We start from the raw sequence: 20723 nt of genomic DNA on the forward strand, positions 1-20723 counted from the left end.
TGAATAGCTAGTATTTTATTTCTCTTTATATCAGGCTTCTTTCCAAAAATCACTTGATATGGCTTATAACAAAAGATATGAATAACAATCTAGCAAAATTTTAGAAAGTGATATGTAAATAAGCTAGCTATTAAAGTAAACATTAATGCTATAATCAAGCTTCACATTTTGCTCCAAGCTTCCTGGAAGCTGAAATGACAAGCAAGCACACCAAGCAATTACATAGGCCTCATTGTTAAAAAAGGGTACCTTGGGGAAGACAAAGCTTTTCCTGGGATTAAATTCTCAAAGAAATCTCTCATGCATGACTTTATATTAGGGACACTAACATAGACAATGTCCTCAAGAGCATTTTAACTAAAATCAAAAGTTGATTCTCCATATGCCTTTTCTTGCAACATCTTTAAAAAAAACCTGAGGACATAATGTATTAGTGCAGTTCAGTAAAGGGCATTCATTCTTTAGAAACTAAAGTAACATATGCCTCTAGTCATCTAGCTAAATCCAAAGATATAATACCCAAGTGGCCAGGCAGGGAGCATGTCTTTTAGATAATTGTTCCTAAATATAATTTCCTTAGACAAGCTATTGATAGATGGAAACCAAACATCCATCAATTAAAGATTATAGTCACAGATCTGGACCTGTGGTTAAGTTATTGAACAAGTATCACTTGCCCCTTTTTAGAAATAACTTGAAAAAGAAAATTATAAAGAACTGATTCATCATAGGCCCCAACTGACAAGATTCTATTTTTTCTTTTATATTTGTCTATTCTTTGAGTCTAAAAGAAATGCTATTCAGAGTCCTAAGTCCAGATTTGGTGGACCGAGGGTTATGCATGCCAGGGGATGCTGTGGTTTACTGGTAGCATTTTTATATATCTTTTTAATGCCTGTAGTGTAGAGATATATTGCAGGGATTTAGGTTTGGGCTAGTCCCAAGAAAAGACTATAACTGAAGGCCTGCTTATCCATTGACTGTTTCTGCTACCACCAGCAAAATAAGAAAAGACAACTAATGTTGAACAACATCAAACCTAAGGTAGAAAACTAAAACTATAAAGAAAGAGCTGGTACTAGTAAATAATAATTCCATTCATATCACCTTTTTCACCCTTTTATGAATGGTCTCAGCAAATCTTCATAAAACCCTGTGAGATGGTTATAGTAAAAAATTTAGACAGTAACGACTCTGAAACTTAAGGTAACATGGTGACATGACCCAAATTACAAATCTAGTCAATAGCAGGGTCAGGGCTTGAACTCAGTCCTGGCTGCAAACCCAGCTGCCTTGCTCTAGTTCTAATACAGTCATGTCCTCTTTGGTAAGAGGACCAAAGTTCAGGACTACTACCAAGTAGTCCCTTTCCCAAGGACAAGGCTTCGTCGTCTTCATTCCATCTGTCACGTGACTATGAGGATCATACACAGACATCTCTCTATAGATCTTCCTTACACCAACCCTCACTAACAGAATAATAAAGCTTTCCTCAGAATCACATCATCTCTTAAAGACAGAAACCAACTACAAAAAGGGAGTTTTTGTTGGGAAGATTTTTTTTAAGGTTAGTTTATGAATTGAAATTGCAATTAATAAAATCAGAAATATGAGCAGATGCACATCTAAGATCTGATAGGCAATCACGTCCTGAGTGATATGTGAAAGAGATGGTCTCCTTTCAGAAATGAGATTCATAGTTTTAGTGGGTTCACAAGCAAATTCATAAACTTTTCAAATAGAAGTTACGCTTTCCTTTTGAATTTGTTTCTTCTATATTTGGAGCTCAGTGTTGTGGGATAAAATTATTTTCTTCAAATGTGGAATTTAGTCTCATGCTTATTTAATAATTGAAGGTAATCTAAAAATCATAGGGCTCCCCAGACCTGAGTTGATCATATTTTCAACCTCTCTAGTCTAAAGCTACTCTCTGCAAGAGGCAGGATGAATGACTGCCCTTACTAAAGCAGCGTGGGAAGGTCTCAGGACACACTGCCCAATGTAAGCAAGACATTCTTTTCTACAAGTGTCAAGATCACTTACCTTCAAATAAATACCAGATCAGTGCAGCTAGGGAGCTAGGGGAACCTGGAGCCCAAAAATATATTAAGTAGCTTGCCTAATTTTAAACCAGTGTTGACCTCCATTTATCCAAATGCATAAGGCATACTATTTTGTGCCCCCCACACACAAAAATTCATTTGGCTTTCTTTCAATCACTTGAACTAACAGGTATCATACCTGATAGAGACCAGGTTTCCATAGTATCTAAACCTCTCCTGGGTAAACAAGTGACTGTTTTAAATCACTATAAATGCGACTCCTGAGGGCAATATCATTCTAAAAAGGAATGCCCTGGTATTAGCAAAATACACATTCCCATAGAGATTAAAGCAACTACTCCACTGCAATTAGTTATATGGAGCCTTCAGTTATTAAAAGAAAAGAAAAGAAACAAAAGAAAAGAAAAGAAAAGAAAAGAAAAAAGAAAAAAGAAAGAAAAGAAAAGAAAAGAAAAGAAAGATTGCATTACTGAAGTAAGAGTCAGGTACCACACTGTACACTTAGTGGGGTCTTATCCAGAAGTGTCTGTGCAAATGATATGGCTGGTAAGGTGTGAAAAACTCAGGCACAACAGGAGGAAGAAGTCTTGGCTGGAAAAGTACACTTCTCTGTCCACATCTTATAGCCTGAGGCTGATATCAGAAGGACTCATAAAGAAACACCATCGTTCTCAGTGATGATTTATATTTTCCAGAGCAGGGGAACCAGTGCTAAGATCAGTGAAACAACTTGCCTAAGCAACCGTAACAAGACACCTAATTTAGCTCTAACAATGTTGCCTAATGAAGGCAGAAGCCTGTTATTTGTCAAATTTAAAATTAAGAGAGAGTGCATCATTTTAATTAATGCATTGTTTTTATCTTGGGCCTGCTAAAAATCCTTTAGTGTAGAACTAGGTGGAGTAAAATCAAGAAGTTAGGGAGAGGGAGCAATTCCTAAATGGCAAAGAATCACAGTAAGTGTTCAAGGAATATGGTCACATGTTATTACCCCAAAGCTCCAATTAGAACGGGACCCTGTGGCATCATAAATTCACCCATGTGGAGGAATGTGCCTAATTCTTACTGGGGTTTATCACTTTTCTCCCTAGGAAAAGCAACTTAGATTCGGGACCTTAGAGTAGACATAAGATAGCAGATGTCACAACCCCCCATTCAAGACAGCAGTCCTAACAGATTCAGTCATGCTTTCAACAAATATTCTGAGTACCTACTATGCACCAACCACTATACTAGACCCTATCAGTGCATAACAAGATAAGCAAGGACCCCAACCTCATAAAGGTAACAGTCTAAAATACAAGTAAACACATGAAGAATTACAGATTTTGACACAATCTATGAAGGAAATCAACAGATGCTGGAATAGAGAACAACACAGGGCAGAAGGAATCTAATTACGGATAGGATAGTCAGGCAAGTCCTCTCTGGAAAGGTGACATTTAAGCTGACTCCTGAAAAAGAAGAAATTTGCCATGCAGGTTGCTGAGGAAACACCATTGTAGTTAGAGGATACAGCCAGTGCAAGAATCTGTGAGGGTTAAGTATCTGAAGCATAATGAGGAAAGGGAAGGAGGTACCATTAAAGATGTGGACAGAGGTCAGATAATACATCTCTGGTAACCATAATAAAGAGTTTGAATTGTAACCTTAAAAGTAAAAGGAAGACTTTCAGAGAGGCGTGACGGGATGTGATTTATACTGAAAGGGTTCTCCACCATATGCCAACTCCCATGGTATAGGAATGTCCCTGTGTAAACTGGCAAGCTAGGCACCAGTTGTTTTAGAACCCCTGGGCTCCTTGTGGCCCATGTGATTACCATATTTTTTTAAAAGCAAGCACACGTGCCTAACAGTTTATCCTGTAATAATAGCAGTCATGAGAGTAGCAGCAGCAGCAGCTAATATTTGTTGCATGCTTCTTAGATGACAGGCATCATTTTAAAGATTTTACATGTGTTAATTCGTCTGATCCTTACAATAATCCAAGGATGTGGGTTCAAATTGTATCCCTATTTTACAGATGAGGAAACAAGCAACTTGTGCAACCAGTTGTGCTTTCTTTTTTTTTTTTAAGATTTTATTTATTTATTTGAGAGAGAGAGAGCATGTGAGCGCAAGCAGGGGGAGGGGCAGAGGGAGAGGGAGAGAAGCAGACTCCGTGCTGAGCACTGAGCCCCACACAGGGCTCAATCTCAGGACCTGTAGATCTTGACCCAAGCCAAAACCAAGAGTCGGATGCTTAACCAACTGAGCCACCCAGGTGCCGCACCGGTAAATGCTATTTCAGTGGTTTCTGCTCTTCTCTTTATTATTTCCTTACCCCTACTTTCTTTGGGTTTAATTTGCTTTTTTCTCTAGATTTCTGAGATGAATACTTACAAAATGGATTGTCAACCTTTCTACTTTCCTAATGTATGCATTAAAATGATAAATTTTCCTCTAAACACTTCTTTAGCTACATCCCACGGGTTTTGTTATAATTTAGCTCAAAATGTTTTCTTGCATCCATTGCTATTTCTTCTTTGACCCAAGCATATAGTCTATTTTTGTAAATACTCCAAGGACATTTTAAAAGAATGAGCATTCTGCAGTTGTTGTAGGCAGTGTTCTATGAATGTCAGCTAGGTCAAGTTGTTTAATGGTGTTGTTGTTCAAATCTTCCATATTCCTGTTAGTTTTTTGTGAGTGTGCCAATCAGTAACTGCAAGAGGGTATTAACATCTATTTGTCCATTTAATCTCATAAAATTTTGCTTTCTGTATTTTGAAGTTATATTATGCATAATTGTTCTCTTCTTGTTGAATTGGACCTTTCAGCATTAAAGAATTCTCTCTTTTTTTTCCCAGTAATATTTTTTGCCTTGAAGTCTACTTTGATATTATAGCCACACTAGCTTGCTTTGGCTAGTGTTCATGTGGTATATCTTTTCCATCATTTTACTTTCAACCTATCTATGACCTATTATTTAATGAATGTCTCCTATAAATAGGACATAGTTGGGTCTAATCTGACAATATTTGCCAGTGAATTTACTATCATTACCGATAGAAATCCTTATATACTTGATATTTCTCCCATATTTGTCCCACCTGTTTTTTTGTTCTTTATTCTGCCTTCTTGCCTTCTTTTGGATTAATCAAATATTTTATGTTATTCCATATTTAGCTCCTCTATTGGCTTTATGTATGATTCTTTAGGTGGTTGCCCTAGAGATTGCAATAGCTCTTCCCTTTCCTCCATCATAGCTGGAGGCTAAGACAGGGCAGAGCCCTGCATTGTTTCATATTTCTGGTGCATTTCAGGACTAGTGTTTATGTCTTCCAGATATCATGTGGTGTTTTCATCAACATATGGCAGTTAAATGTATGGCCTTTTTGTCTCTGGGTCTCATTTGTTCAGGCAACTTCACTTACTGTAGATTTTGATAAATCTTTAAGAAAATCCTTCCTTCTAATGCAAGATATTGCAGACACTTGTGTTGATTAGGTCCTGTTGCTTATATTGCAAGGATTGTGTGACATTTTCTGACACAAATACAATGTTTTCATCACTATTCACCACAAACAGGAAGCCATCCAATGCCTGTAATAAAAGTGGTCCTAAGGAATCTTAAACAATAACTCCTGTCCCATGGAAGATACATCAGCTTCCTAAATATCATCTTCATAATTCATAATTTTTGAATTGTTATGAGTTGAATTCATACTTTTACCATTTCTTTAATAATGCACCAACCTCATAACTCTTTTCCTCCCTCCTACTCTTTGTGCTTGCCATATATTTTACTTCTACATGCTAATACCCAAGAGATATTTTTATTATTGTTTCCTTAAATAACCAGCATTCTTTATATTTACTCATTCTGGTGATCTTCATTCCTTCCTATAATTTTGTGCTTCATCATTGATCTTATATACATACAAATGACAAATTCTCTAAGTTTGTATTTCTTTTTGGAAAGTCTAAGTTTCACTACTAGTCTCCAGTATAGGAAAATTACATTGATATTTTGGGTTTGGGTCAGACTGTAGACAATCATGAATTCTAGGCTGAAAGGTAAGTATTTATTGAATATGTAATAGGGAGCCACTCAATTAAGTCATACAATGAGCTTTGTGTCATCATGCTAGACCATTTAAAAGAAACTAGAAGTAGGGAAACCAATTAGAAGGCTATTGAAAGATATAGTTAGAACTCAAACTTGGTGGAGAGGTCACAACAGGACTAGAAAGAAGGGAGCAAATTAAAAGATGTTGATGAAAAAGAATAGATGTGATTTAAGAACTATTTGAATATGGACAAGTAAGAGAAAATGGCCACTGAAAACTGGCTTCTGGACTTCAAGGCCAATAACTAATTTAACTATGCTACTATTAACACAAGTGGGAAGTTGAGAGGAAAAGCCATGGCTGGCACGAAGGATGAAATATTGTGTATCATGTTTCAGGAGCTTGGATATTTAGGTGAAAATGTCCAGAAGACAACTGGAAGTTTCAGAAAGAGATAAAAAAAAAAAAAACAGATCTGATAGACATTCACTAGAGGTACTAATTGAAAATATAGCTAAAATAGGATATAAGAATAGAAGGGAATGGAAAAGAGTGTATAGAGAGATTGTACCCCTCTCTTCTCTCCACTTGCCTCTCTACCCCACCAATTCTTCTTCCACAGATTCTTTCCCAGTGCACTAACCCATAGTCCCTACCTGCCATGCCAGACAGGAGCCGGCTTAGGAAGGAATAATTGCAAAGGCAACAATTAAGTCTGTGACTTCAAGAAGAAAGTGAAGAAAGAACATAAGTGATAGAAGGGCAATGCAAGTATTAACATAGGAAAGAGCATGTTCTATGTCTCCAGGGCCACCCAACTGAGGTGATCATATCTAGGTTAAAATATATATATAATGCAATGTTCATAATTTAAGTAAGAGATTGTCCATATATTTCAAATAATTTTATCTAATTATACACGAGTCTTAGAGGTGGAAGTTGTTTTATGATTCATACTTTTTTATCTTTTTGAAGGCTTATACAATTAAAACGCATTACATTTTCAATTAGAAAAATATACACTTTTTTTCTTTTGCTCGCTTCCCTTCCCACTCTGAACCACCCTTCCAAAAAAATTTTTTTTACTACATTAGAATGGTCTGGTGTATGTCATTGTCTGAAAACCAGGGTACCCAGCAGGGAATTCAGCAATGAGAATAACAGTTATGCTTAACACAGTCCAGAAACAGAATGATCAGAAAAGAGGATAAAACATTTCAGGGCTAGGGAGAACCTGAGTGCTATTAAGCAATAAAATAATATTTTAGTTAATTATCTTAACTTTTCTTATCTCTAAAGAATAGCTTCATGTATAATGTTAATATCATAGCACAAGAATCTCTAGAGATGATCTGCTTTTAAGCAACTGAATATCTAAGTCATCTAGGAACAAAAGTTGCTTAAGCTCCTGAACATCTCTACAACCTCCTTTGACAATCTATTCAAATGTTCTGAGGTTATGATGGCGAAGAATTTCATATTATTTATTTGTTTATAAAATAGATTCTATAAGGATAGAGAGATGAAAGACACTTCAAATTAAGTCTGAAATTCCATTTAAGCCCCAATGGTTGTTTTGCTGAGAAGGCAAAACCATGTCCAAATAGTATCATGTACTCCTAAATTCTGAGAAAGCTTGATTTAGAAGTATGATAGAAATTTCTTCTTACAAGATTCTACCTGCACAACACTTAGAGGTGTCCAAATTCTCAAAAAGAAGTAAAATCTAAAAATGAACAGTCTTTTGGGGGTATCCAATTAATGCTAATTATCCAGTTATTGAAGAGCAGGCCATTTGCTTTTTACTAAACAGAAGCTGTTCAATGAACACACCTACCTCCAAAGGGTAAATATACATCATCAAGTGAAATACATAAGCTACCTATCCATTTCTTTCTGTGATGAAACAAAAGTATAAATTTTAAGGATGTAAAGAATTTGATAATCAAATTCCCCTTCCCATAAAGTTGAACAATAACCCTTACCATGTGAATAAACATATGAGCCATCACTTGAAAACTTAAAAATAGAATTTGCAAAAACCTGCATCCAAAGTGGCATACTGCATAGTGGGATGTTTGCTGTTCCTTGGGAACTAAAAGTTGAGGGGCACCTGGATGGCTCAGTCAGTTGAGCACCTGACTCTTGATTTCAGCTCAGGTCGTGATCTCGGGGTTGTGGGATCAAGCACCGCTTCCGGTTCTGTGTTGGGTGTGGAGCCTGCTTGAGATTCTCTCTGCCCTTCCCCACCCCTCTAAAAAAATAAATAAATAAAATGTAAAAAAAAAATAAAAGTTGAGCTCTGATGCTGGCAAAGCTTAACAGCGACCCAGCATTAATTATGAAGCCACATTTCAACATCATTTATAATTTAGGGCTGGAAATTTCACCTCTATTCATAAGTTGCAATTAACTGGCTATATCATAATAGTTGAATAAGAGCAAAACCATTTGACTGTTACCCTTTCATTATTAATTAAAGATTAAGATTACTTATGATACATCATTTTGTGTTCTCCAACAGTCCTGATGAAATCACCATTGCTTTTATGCAAGATATTAAGTAGGTGACTGGTCCTTGGAAGGCTTTCTAAGTAACTGACATGTGGTTCTCTGGAGATTTGCCGTCTAAAAATCTGATAATGAATCATGCCCATTTGCCTTTTTTTAATGGGCATTAATTAAAATGTTTATCAATACTAACAATCCCTTTTTTCTTCTTTCTTAATATTGCTATTGATTGCAGACTGGGAATGTCACGGGCTCCATATGGTTTACAGAGTATACATTAACACATCAAATTAAAGCAGTTAGGATTTCAATAACTTAGGTAACCATCTGGGAAATGGCAGGAAGATCTTCAGCTGTTAGAATTGGTGGTTTAGTTCCCATTTGTATTTTTGTAGCAAGCAACTAGATCTTTCATATTTTTTACATGAGCAAGTCGGAGGATATAGAGGTACTCTTCCAAGTGTCTCCACATATCATTTTCATTCTCATGGTGTTCAAAGGGCCAGTTCTAAGGCTTTCTCTCCAAACTGTTGAGAGATTGGCTTATTTTCAATCCAAGAATGCACAATGATAGGAGTTACATGAAACTGCCTTATCTAACATTCCTAATAATATACCACAAACTATTTAGCCAAGATTCATTGACTTGTTCCCCTGACAAGTCAACACAGCTAAAGCTCAAGTCACCAAAACAGTAACAAGCATTTGATTCAAAGCAGGACTCAACACTCCCAGGTGTAATGTATGACCAGACCACTCTACTGTATTTAATACAGTCATGATTAACCTCATTTGTGGCTGCCAATCTAGAAGCGGCAGGCAGGAGCCTGTGAAGGATCTTAAGTGAACTCTCAACCACATTCCCCATAAGTCTGCTCTTATTTAGATAGCAGTGCAGATGGACATATCACAAAATGTGCTCACGATATGAAAATGTGCCAAAAGGAACAAGCAAGTCCTAACTTTGGTTTGGAGTCAAAGGTAGGAATGTGGATATGATCCAGAGCAATGCAGCACTGAGCAGACTGAGTGGAGAGACATTTAATGATTCATCTAACCAGTTGGCTTTCAGGAGAGTGCTAAAGGCACTGGCCCCTGGCACACTTGAACAGATTTCTATTTTCCCTTAGCACTGCAGGCACTGAGACAAAAAGCATAGGGCAGGGAGTGGGCTAGTAAGACAAGAGGATAATTGTGGTGTTATTTGGGCACTACCTTAGTCTGTTTCCCTGAGGTTAGAGAAACTGTTTCCTTGGACTACATAAACTCATCTCTTTAAATTATATCAAGGATAAGATATTGCATTCTTTCAGAATCAAGTAAAGTTCCTTTCAACAAATCTTCATGTCAGAACTTTCTAAAGTTCTATTCCAAGGTTTCAGTTCTAAAATTGAGTAACATTCCTTTGTATGAAAATGCTTTTTAATAAATTACCTTCCGATAAAAGTATTTGCATTTTTTTCTGAGCACCTTATCACCAGTGGAAACAAGGAAGGACTTGAGAGCTCCCCCACCACAAATGTCAAATAACCCCTTCCAAGCCACCCCAAATAAACATACAACCCTAAATAAAACCACTGGGTGGTTACTCATATACTACAAGAAATTCCCCGGTTCTCCTCTCCTGACAGCCACCCCGAGCCTGTCCTACAGGGAAATTCTGGAACTATAATGTCCCCTTTCTTCTTTCTCTTCTCTCTCCATCTCTGTCTTTCTTAAAATTTTCATTCCAAATAGAAAACTGTAACAATTTTCCTTCAAAGTCTCTGCTGTAAAGAGGTAGGCATTAGAAAAGAAAGAAAAATTTAGTTTAATTTGTTTAATGGCCATATCCCTCAACATCTTCTTTCCTTCTTCCTTTATTCTTAGGATTTGTTACAGTACAATACAAAGGTATAATGCAATATTTCCATTTCTATTAAAATAAAATGTCACATAGTGACTCCGAGGTTGCAATTAGTATAGAACAAAAATACACTTACCAGGTTGGGTCACCATTATTGGACCAACCCTCAATCTTTCAAAGCTGAGACTGTAGTTACCATAGTAACATATGTCTGGTTACACTACATATGTTGTCTCCTATCGAGATCTTTGCCTGGTCTCAGTCTCCCAGAAGAATAAATCTCCTCTGTGTCCCTATAGCACTTCATTTTTGCTACTAATATATCAATTAATATATTATATCAGAGTTAATTATTAATATGCCATGTCTCTTCCTAGATCATGAGCTGAGGGCAAAACCCATAACATATTTATCATAATCTGATTACCTCTTCACACAAAGCTTAGCACATAGAAGTTAGCAAAAATGTGTGTTGGATGATTGAATGTCATAAATTAAGACAACCTCTTGTAGAAGCAACCTCCACACCAAATTTGACAATCATGGCAATTGGCTGTCTTTTGAAAGAAGAGAACATGGAGTGGAGGTCTGATTTAGCTATAAAGAAAATCGAGATAACATGAAATCAAAAGGAAGAAAATAGGAAAAATAAATCCAATTTTTCCCCAAAATATCAGTTCTATGACCTAATGAAACTCATGTTTAAGTATATACTGTATGTTTAAAAGTACCCATAATAAATGTGATAACTCTGAAAGTGCTGGCCTTCCAAGGCTTGAGCCTAGAGAAGTGGACAAAGCTACCAACTTAGGTACAGTGAACTAGAGGAATCCATAATAGTCTATCTGTTATCTTGGTTTCAGATGTCAATGGGCCCACTGAGCACAGTGAAGATCCACTGAGAGGAAATGAGAACCTAGTAGACTTCTCAAGGTAAGTCAGTCTCCTGGGTGAAAATTACCTGCTCCTACTTCAGTCTCTTTCTCAAGCCTCCAGCCTTTGAGTCCAAATGACCATTCACAAGACCAACAGTGATTTCATCACAGGAAAGAAACAAGATGCCATCTATCATGGGAGCCACAAGGCATCAGAATCACCTCATTTAGGTGAGTATTTAAAAAGGACCTGGATAAAGGGGTATTCTAAGTCACCTAAGTCCAAGAAATAGCACCAATTGAAACAACTAGGTCTGGAATCCTAAACATGTAGTACCCAAACAATTCATAACCTTTATATCTGTAAACTCTGGTGCTTTTGTTAAGGAATTGTGTGTCTCAGTTTAGGCTGCTCCAACAAAATACCATAGACTAGGTGGCTTAAGCAGTAAATACTTATTTCTCACAGTTCTAGAAGCTGGGAAGTCCAAGATCAAGGTGCCAACAGATTTGATATCTGGTGAGTCCCCTCTCCCTGGTTTGCAGATGGCTGTCTTCTTGCTGAATACTCACATGGTGGAAAGAGATCATCTCTCTCCTATCTCTCCTTCTAAAGACCATTCATGAGAGCGCCACCTGAAATACCTATTAAAGCCCCACCTCCAAATGCCATTGAGGATTAGGGCTTCAACATTTGAATTGGGGGATGGGGGGCACAAATATGCAGTCCATAGCAGTGTGTGACTAGGATTTTCCATACTTGTCAAGGGAGAAGGGCTTTAGAAAGGTCTCTAGTGGTCAGAATTGGTCTTTCAGGATCTGAAAATCAGTTCCCTGGAAAAGAAAACCAAAGTCCTACTTTTGAAGCCAAGGGTTTAGAATATACCCCACCCCTTGGTTCCTTCCCAAGAGATCTCATCTCAGTTATTCTAATAAGCTAATGCTCTCACTTTGGCCTCTTTCTCCATCCTTCATCTGAATTCCGGATGACCATTCACAAAACCAACAAAATCATAGGCAGTTTACCCACAGTGGACACAATGTCTTATCAAACATGAGTCAGTCTTGTCCTCCAGAACAAGGCAGAAAACAGAGATCTCAGTGTTTTCAATCTTTTGCTCCCATGCATTCAATGAAATTCTCAAGAAGTAATCCAATGAGTAGAGTTTCTAGCCAATAGCCAGACATAATGCTCCTCAGGAATAACACCTATATTCCCTGGCAAACTAAAAACTTTAAACTACTAAGACAATAGTTAACAGATAAATAATTTTCTAAAAAACTCTAGAAGATGCAAAGTATATGCAAGCTTGAGCACATTTTCCTTTAACCCCTTAACAGAAATAAATTTATTGAAAAAACAACTTTCAAAAGTTTATGTAGAGTCAGAGATAACTAAACTCCACCCTTGAGAATTACCCTTAGTTGCAAAATCACTGTAGGGATTTGAGGAGCCAAACAAGTTTATTTTGCGTCTTTTAATGCCAGCAAACTAAACATGAACACCAAAGTGTGAAAGAAATTCTTAAGCTGATTTCAAATCACAGGCATATGTTTGGCTGGAAAAACATATTGAGGAACAAACACTTCAAAGGCAAATCCTTTAGAAATGGAATCACTGGCACCAGACCCACTGCCTGTTAAATTGTTTGACCAAAAAGACTGCTTCAAGAATCCTTAGCTCTTTACCCCATAACCAAAGCTGGAATATTTGGAAGCAGTCCTGAAACCATAACTTCACTTGTGACACAATCCATTTTCCATAACTCTGGCCAAACAGTCTAACTCTCTAAGGAACCAAGAATGAAGCAATCTCTTGCTCTTGATGTACCCCCAAGCAAAAAAGACTTCTCAAGGTGATTAACTGTGATACAAATAGAATGCAAAACTACTCCACAGATGCAGCACTACTTTTGATAATGTTATAACATTATCACTTTTGAATTGTTATTTTCTTGTAGGCTCATTTCCAGCTCATCTTTCAGATTCGTGTGTATTTGTATTTGTGTATGTGTGTGTGTGTGTGTGTGTACATATACTCACATATGTTTAATAAAAGAACTTCAATTCAGGACTTAGAGTCAATAACAATTTTAAACCACTTGATGGAAAGTTTGGGAGAATTTCTGTCCTTGATTTCTTTTGTCTTACAAATCAAGTGTATCTTTAACTCTCTGTGTTACTAAATAAGAAGGCACATAATACAGAATGAGAATCAATTCTCTTTTAGAAATATTTTTAGGATTTTTCATTTATCAGATCACAAATAAGCCATCCAGACAAACATTCTTGGTTTGAATATAAATTATACATGTGAACATGAATTATATATAGAAAAGCCATTATATACATATATGCATATTTCTAGGTGTCTATGTTCCTCATAAGAAGACTGTGAGAGGGGACAGGTCCCAAATCTCTTGGTGCCAGCATTATAGAAATCATTTAGTAATAAATAAATAACTTTCAGAAGTTGGTCAGAGCCAGTCCTTTTCCAAGTGTTTTATATGTATTAAGTTCACCTTTTATTCAGTTATAAATTCAGAAATTTATACCCACATACTCACATCTCTGTGATGCTAATTAGTTTCACTATTATTTTCTGCACAAAAGCACATGGCATTTTCTCTGTTTTATTCTCCACCAGATTGTGAGAGGCAGTTTTCTCCTTCTGAAGCTCACTTGAGTATTCATTCACCCAGGCTGCTATGTTTTCTGCCCTGCTCTCTGGCAGGCCTCAGGCCTGAAGAATTTCAAGGCATCAAAAACTTCAGCAGAGACCCTGTAGGAGCCAAATAGCCTCACCCCTAGTGCTCAGAAGCTACAAATGCCTTAGGTACCAAAAGCAGTGGAAAAAAGGGATCCCAACAGCACTTGCATTGCATGCTAAAAGAGAAAAGCTACTTCAAAAAGAGGCAACTATTTACACAAAAGCACTGCAAGAGTCCCCACTACCACCATCATCACCTTCCAAAAACTATCTCTTGATACTTGCTTATTGCTCAAAAATGCAATCCACTGTGCTGGAATTCGTCATCCTCTTCCCTGATTAGTTAACTGGAAAAGGGATATCATGACAGAAGCTCTTTCTGAACCCAGCTAGATAACATGGAGAGGTGGTTCTACTTTTGCCAAGAGAAATGAAAAGCAAAGGGGAACAGGGGGTTATATAAGACATTCCCAGCCCAGGCTTGCTCTGATCTCCATTCTCAAGACTGGACTATACTACAATGCAAAGTAATATAAACTCAACCCATTCTCATTACACTCCTAGGTTATCACCCCTAGGTCACCATCAGTTCCATATCTCGGCAATTAGTTCTAAAAATGTAGGCCTCTTTGACCTTTAGTTTTCAGGATTTTTGAAACTAAAAAGAAACATAGTCTCAAAAGAATGAAGATAAAGACCAAATGGCAAAAGAAATGAGTTGTCTGGGAGACATTTTCTTCAGATTAACATTCATATCTTTTATCCTCATTTGGTAAACCTCAGAGAAGATTTCACATGCCCCCCCCTTCCTTGCCCTGTTCCTTCCATCACCCTATCCCACCCCCAGGTTGGAATGAAATGCAGCCTTCTTTATGTTTCCATAACATTTTGTTCAAATAGTTATCACATCACTTACATCATATATGTCTGGTTTCCCCACTGGATAGCAAGTTGGTTGAGATCAGAGAATAGGTTTTATTCTACTTTTTTCTCTCCAGTGTGCCTTGAAATAAATGTTTTTTGAATTAAATCAAATTGAAGATAATAAAAATACTGAAAATAGTTGAATCCCTACTGCCTGTATAGGATATTTATCATGAATAGTCTTTGAAGTTGAAAAGTGTCCATATGTAAAATCTGTAGCAAAAATCGTGAGAGAGTGGCAGGTAAACCTGGGGTATGACAGATTAGGACTTGCTTTAAAAAAAAAAAAGACATAGTATCGTATTCAGAAGCCAAAAAAAGCCATCATTATTCATGTGAAGGAGAACCTATTAAAACAGGATTGCACAGGGCCTATCTAAAGTAAATGAGCACAACTATAAAGAAGGAGTTTAAAGTAGTAGTTAAGAACATGGACTCTAAACTTGAAGGGCCTCCCAATGGCCAATTTGGAGAACATTTGAGCAACAAAATAAATAATTACAGTAATAGATTATAACCCATAGAATAAGAATTCATGAAGTTTCTACTGATCTAAATAATGACAGCTCTTCCTTGCAATAGAATTCCATTAGTAACTGTAGAAGAAATAATAGAAATAGAAAATCACCATACAGCAAACACCACTCTTATAACTGTCTCAGCAAGTATAATTAATAGGTGCTAAAATCCAGGGCAAAAGTAAGATGAAAAACAGGAAATTTATATTGCCTCAAAATGTCATTTGACAGCAAATGAATGAGACTTCTTTAGCAAATAAAACTCTACATCCAGTAAGTGGCCTTGAGGGACTGTATATATTTACTCTTGTTCAACATATTTTTTTAACTACATTTTCAAATGTCAAAGGCAAAAGTGGTATACTTATGGTAGAAAAACCTGGCAGACACCACTTTAACCAAATAATACAAGTTAACATCACCAGTGATGGAAAAATCCAAATCATGTGCCTCTAATGTGATGCACTGAGATTATAACAACACTTCTAAGGTATTTTAGCAAAAGATGCAAAATCTGAATTTAATCATGAGGAAATATCCATCAAACCCAAATTGAAGGACATTTAATGAAATAATTGGCCAATACTTTTAAAAGTCATGATTGTGAAAGACCAAAAAAAAAAAAAAAAAAGATGAGGAACTTCCTAGATTGGAAGAGACTAGGGAAACACTACAACTAACTGCTTCTATGAGTTTGACCAGGTTAGATTCCTCACATAAGTGGTATCATGTGTTTTGATCCTTCTGTGTCTGGCCTATTCATTTTACCATAATATCCTCCAGGTTCCTCTATGTTGTTGCAAATGACAGGATTTCCTTCTTTCTCATGGCTTTCTCCACACCCTTGCCAATACTTGTTATCTCTTGTCTTTTTGATAAAGCCATTCTAACAAGTATGAGGTGATATTTCACTGTGGTTTTGATTTGCATTTCCCTAATGATTAGTGATGTTGAGCACTTTTTCATATACCTGTTGGCCATTTGTATATCTTCCTTGGCAGAATGTCCACTCAGTTCCTATGCCAACTTTTTTTTGTATTGTTTAAGATTTATTTATTTGAGAGAGAGAGAGTGAGCATGCACACGTGTGTACACAAGCAGGGAGAGGGACAGGGGGAGAGAGAAAGGGGAAGCCTGACATAGGGCTCCGTCTCAGGACCCTGAGATCATGACCTGAGTCAAAACCAAGAGTTGACACTTAACCAACTAAGCCACCGAGGTGCCCCTATGCCCAATTTTTAGTTGGGTTATTTGGGTTTTTGCTATTAGGTTGTATGATTTGCTTGTATTTTTTTTATATTAACCCCTTAATGAGTGGTTTGCAAATGTTTTATCCCATTTGAAAGTTTACCTTTACATTTTGTTGATGGTTTCCTTTGCTGTGCAAAAGCTTTTTACTTTGACATAGTCCCATTTATCTATTTTTGCTTTTGTTGCCTATGCTTTTGGTATCATATCCAAGAAATATTGCCAAGACCAATGTCAAGAAATGTTTCCCCTATGTTTTCTTCTAGGAGTTTTATGGTTTTAGATCTTACATTTAAATCTTTAATCCATTTCAACTTAATTTCTGTGTATTTTGTAAAATAAGGGTCCAATTTCATTCTTTTCCATGTAGATAACCATTGTTCCTAACACCATTTATTGAAGACACTATCCTTTCCCCTCTGTGTATTCTTGGCACCCTTGTCTAAGATCAATTGACCATATATACATAGATTTACTTCTGGCTGTCTAATCCTAATGACTTCATACTTTCACAAAAATGCAGCCTCTCCCCAAAAGATATTCAAATTAGATATGTTAAGATCAAAAAAACAGTTTCCAAAGGATTCTAAAATATTTTAATAGATGAATTGTTGAAGTAAGTAGATAGCTTCCCAGGAAAAGTACTTTGAAAAAGCAACCATATTTTAGATACATAGATTCTGAATTCTTTTTAAAAAGTCAGTTTACGAGGAGAAGGAAAAATGGCAGAGGAGTAGGGGACCCTATTTCAACTGGTCCCCAGAATTGAGCTGGATATCTACCAGACCACTCTGAGCACCCACGAAACCAGCCTGAGATGTAAGAAGATCTGGATCTCTACAAACAGAATATCGCAGGCGGTTGGTTTTGAGGTACGAAGCAGAGAGCCGTGATTCCCCGGGCAGATATCAGAGGATAAACAGCAGCGGGAGGGAGCCTGGCTGTGGGGATCCTACACCGCCGGTGAGCGACAACCTCGCGTGCTGGGGACGGGGCACAGACTCGCAGACCGGTAGCGTTGGGAAAGGACTTTAGGGCAGCCCCCGGGGCGGAAACCCGGAGCAGCAGGGTCACGAGTGCGAAATGCAAGTGCACGCGAACTGGGGGCAGCTGGTGGTTTTAGAAGCACAAAGGGCAGAGACGTGCCCTGACCTGGAGGCAGGACTGGGGGCCCTGCAGAGGGGCGCACAACCCAGGCCGCTGCAGTTTATAGCAGCACGGACAGAAACGGAGATGGTGTGGCCTGGAGAGCTCACTGAAGAACAGACTGCGGTCTCTCTGCTCTGAGGCAGAGGGTTGGAAACGGTCTCTTCTGCTTTGACTCGAGGAAGAGACATGTAAAGCCGCCAGGGAAAGGCGCCAGAGAACAAAAGCCCCAAAGACTGATTCCCACTGAGCACACCTCCTGCCACAGGGGTGCAGGGAAACTCCGCCCAAACAGGGTTGCCTGAGTAACAGCGCGGCAGGCCCCTCCCGCAGAAGACAGACTGGGAAAACAAGAGGCCAGCTACCCTAAGGTCCCAAGAAAACAGGTGCATCTTGCTTGGGTTCTGGTCAATAATTTGGACTCTATACATTCCCTCAAACACCCATCAACAGAATGACTAGGAGGAGGAGCCCCCAAAACAGAAAAGACTCAGAGATTATGACTTATGCTGCAGATTTAAAAATGGATGAAGATATAACCAAGATGTCGGAGACGGAATTCAGGCTAGCAATTGTGAAGACAATGGCTAGAATGGAGAAATCAATTAATGGCAACATAGAGTCTCTAAGGGCAGAAATAAAAGGTGAATTGGCAGAACTTAAAAATGCTATCAATGAGATCCAATCCAATCTAGATAACCTAAAGCTAGGGTAACTGAGGCAGAAGAGAGAATAAGCTACCTGGAAGATAATATAATAGATAACAAGGGAAAAGAGGAGGCCAGGGAAAAACAACTCAGAATCTAGGAAAATAGAATCAGAGAAATAAGTGACACCATGAAGCATTCCAATGTCAGAATAATTGGAATCCCCGAGGGAGTGGAGAGAGAGAGAGGACTAGAAGATGTATTTGAGCAAATCGTAGCTGAGAACTTCCCTAATCTGGGGAATGAAACAAACATTCACGTCCTAGAGGCAGAGAGGACCCCTCCCAAGATCAAGGAAAACAGGCCAACACCCCGGCATGTAATAGTAAAACTTGCAAATCTTAGAACCAAGGAAACCATCTTAAGGGCAGTTAGGGGCAAGAGATTCCTTACGTACAGAGGGAGGAACATCAGAATAACGTCAGACCTATCCACAGAGACCTGGCAAGCCAGAAAGGCCTGGCAAGACATATTCAGGGTACTAAATGAGAAGAACATGCAGCCAAGAATACTTTATCTGGCAAGGCTGTCATTTAGAATGGATGGAGAGATGCAGATCTTCCACGACGGGCAGAAACTGTAAGAATATGTGACCACTAAGCTGGCCCTGCAAGAAATATTAAGGGGGGTTCTATAAAAGGAGAAAGACCCCAAGAGTGATATACAAGAGAAACTTACTGGGACAATCTATAAAAACAACATCTTCACAGGCAACATGATGACAATTCATATCTTTCAATAATCACTCTCAACGTGAATAGCCTAAACGCCCCCATAAAACAGCACAGGGTTGCAGATCGGATAAAAAGACAGGACCCATCCATATGCTGCCTACAAGAGACTCATTTTGAACCTAAAGATACATCCAGACTGAAAGTGAAGGGATGGAGATCCATCTTCCATGCCAGCGGACCTCAAAAGAAAGCTGGGGTAGCAATTCTTATATCAGACAAATTAGATTTTAAACTAAAGTCTGTAATTAGAGACACAGAAGGACACTATAGCATTCTTAAAGGGTCTATCCAACAAGAAGATCTAACAATTGTAAATATCTATGCTCCCAACATGGGAGCAGCCATCTACATAAGCCAACTGTTAACCAAAATAAAGAGTCATATTGATAACAATACGTCAATTGTAAGGAGACCTCAATACTCCACTCTCAGCAATGGACAGATCATCCAAGCAGAAAATCAACAAGGAAACAGGAGCTTTGAATGATACATTGGACCAGATGGACCTCATAGATATTTACAGAACATTCCACCCTAAAACAACAGAATACTCATTCTTCTCGAGCGCACGTGGAACTTTCTCCAGAATAGACCACATAGTGGGTCACAAATCAGGTCTCCACCGATACCAAAAGACTGAGATTATTCCCTGCCTATTCTCAGACCACAACGCTCTAAAACTGGAACTCAATCACAAGAAAAAATTTGGCAGAAATTCAAACACTTGGAAGCTAAAGACCACTCTGCTCAAGAATGTTTGGGTCAACCAGGAAATCAAAGAAGAACTTAAACAATTCATGGAAATCAATGAGAACAAAAACACATCGGTCCAAAACCTATGGGATACTGCAAAGGCAGTCCTAAGGGGGAAATACATAGCCATCCAAGCCTCACTCAAAAAAATAGAAAAATCCCGAATTCCCCAACTAACTCTACACCTTAAAGAACTAGAGAAAAAGCAACCAACGACGCCTAAGCCACGCACTAGAAGAGAAATAATTAAGATTAGAGCAGAGATCAATGAATTAGAAACCAGAAACACAGTAGATCAGATCAACAAAACTAGACGTTGGTTCTTTGAAAGAATTAATAAGATCGATAAGCCACTGGCCAGACTTATCCAAAAGAAAAGAGAAAGGACCCAAATTAATAAAATTATGAATGAAAGGGGAGAGATCACGACTAACACCAAGGAAATAGAAACAATTATTAGAAATTATTATCAACAACTATAGGCCAATAAACTGAGCAATCTGGATGAAATGGAGGCCTTCCTGGAAACCTATAAGCTGCCAAGACTGAAACAGGAAGAAATTGACAACCTGAATAGGCCAATAACCAGTAACGAGATTGAAGCAGTGATCAAAAACCTCCCAGAAAACAAGAGTC

At 37.9% G+C, this 20723-nt stretch overlaps 1 protein-coding gene and 1 long non-coding RNA gene across 2 annotated transcripts in view; one reads left to right on the forward strand and one right to left on the reverse strand.

The window, feature by feature from the left end:
- Positions 1-20723, forward strand: part of LOC144379564 (uncharacterized) — a 395690-nt gene that overhangs the window by 362600 nt on the left and 12367 nt on the right. Inside the window, exon 4 of the long non-coding RNA XR_013442750.1 lies at positions 11336-11405. This is a non-coding gene — a long non-coding RNA (uncharacterized LOC144379564). The remainder of the gene's footprint in view (positions 1-11335; positions 11406-20723) is intronic.
- Positions 1-20723, reverse strand: part of MTERF1 (mitochondrial transcription termination factor 1) — a 204873-nt gene that overhangs the window by 84229 nt on the left and 99921 nt on the right. The gene's annotated exons all lie outside the window — the stretch shown is intronic.

This window comes from Halichoerus grypus, chromosome 12 (assembly GCF_964656455.1).
Source record: "Halichoerus grypus chromosome 12, mHalGry1.hap1.1, whole genome shotgun sequence".
In the NCBI taxonomy this organism is placed as follows: Eukaryota; Metazoa; Chordata; class Mammalia; order Carnivora; family Phocidae; genus Halichoerus; species Halichoerus grypus.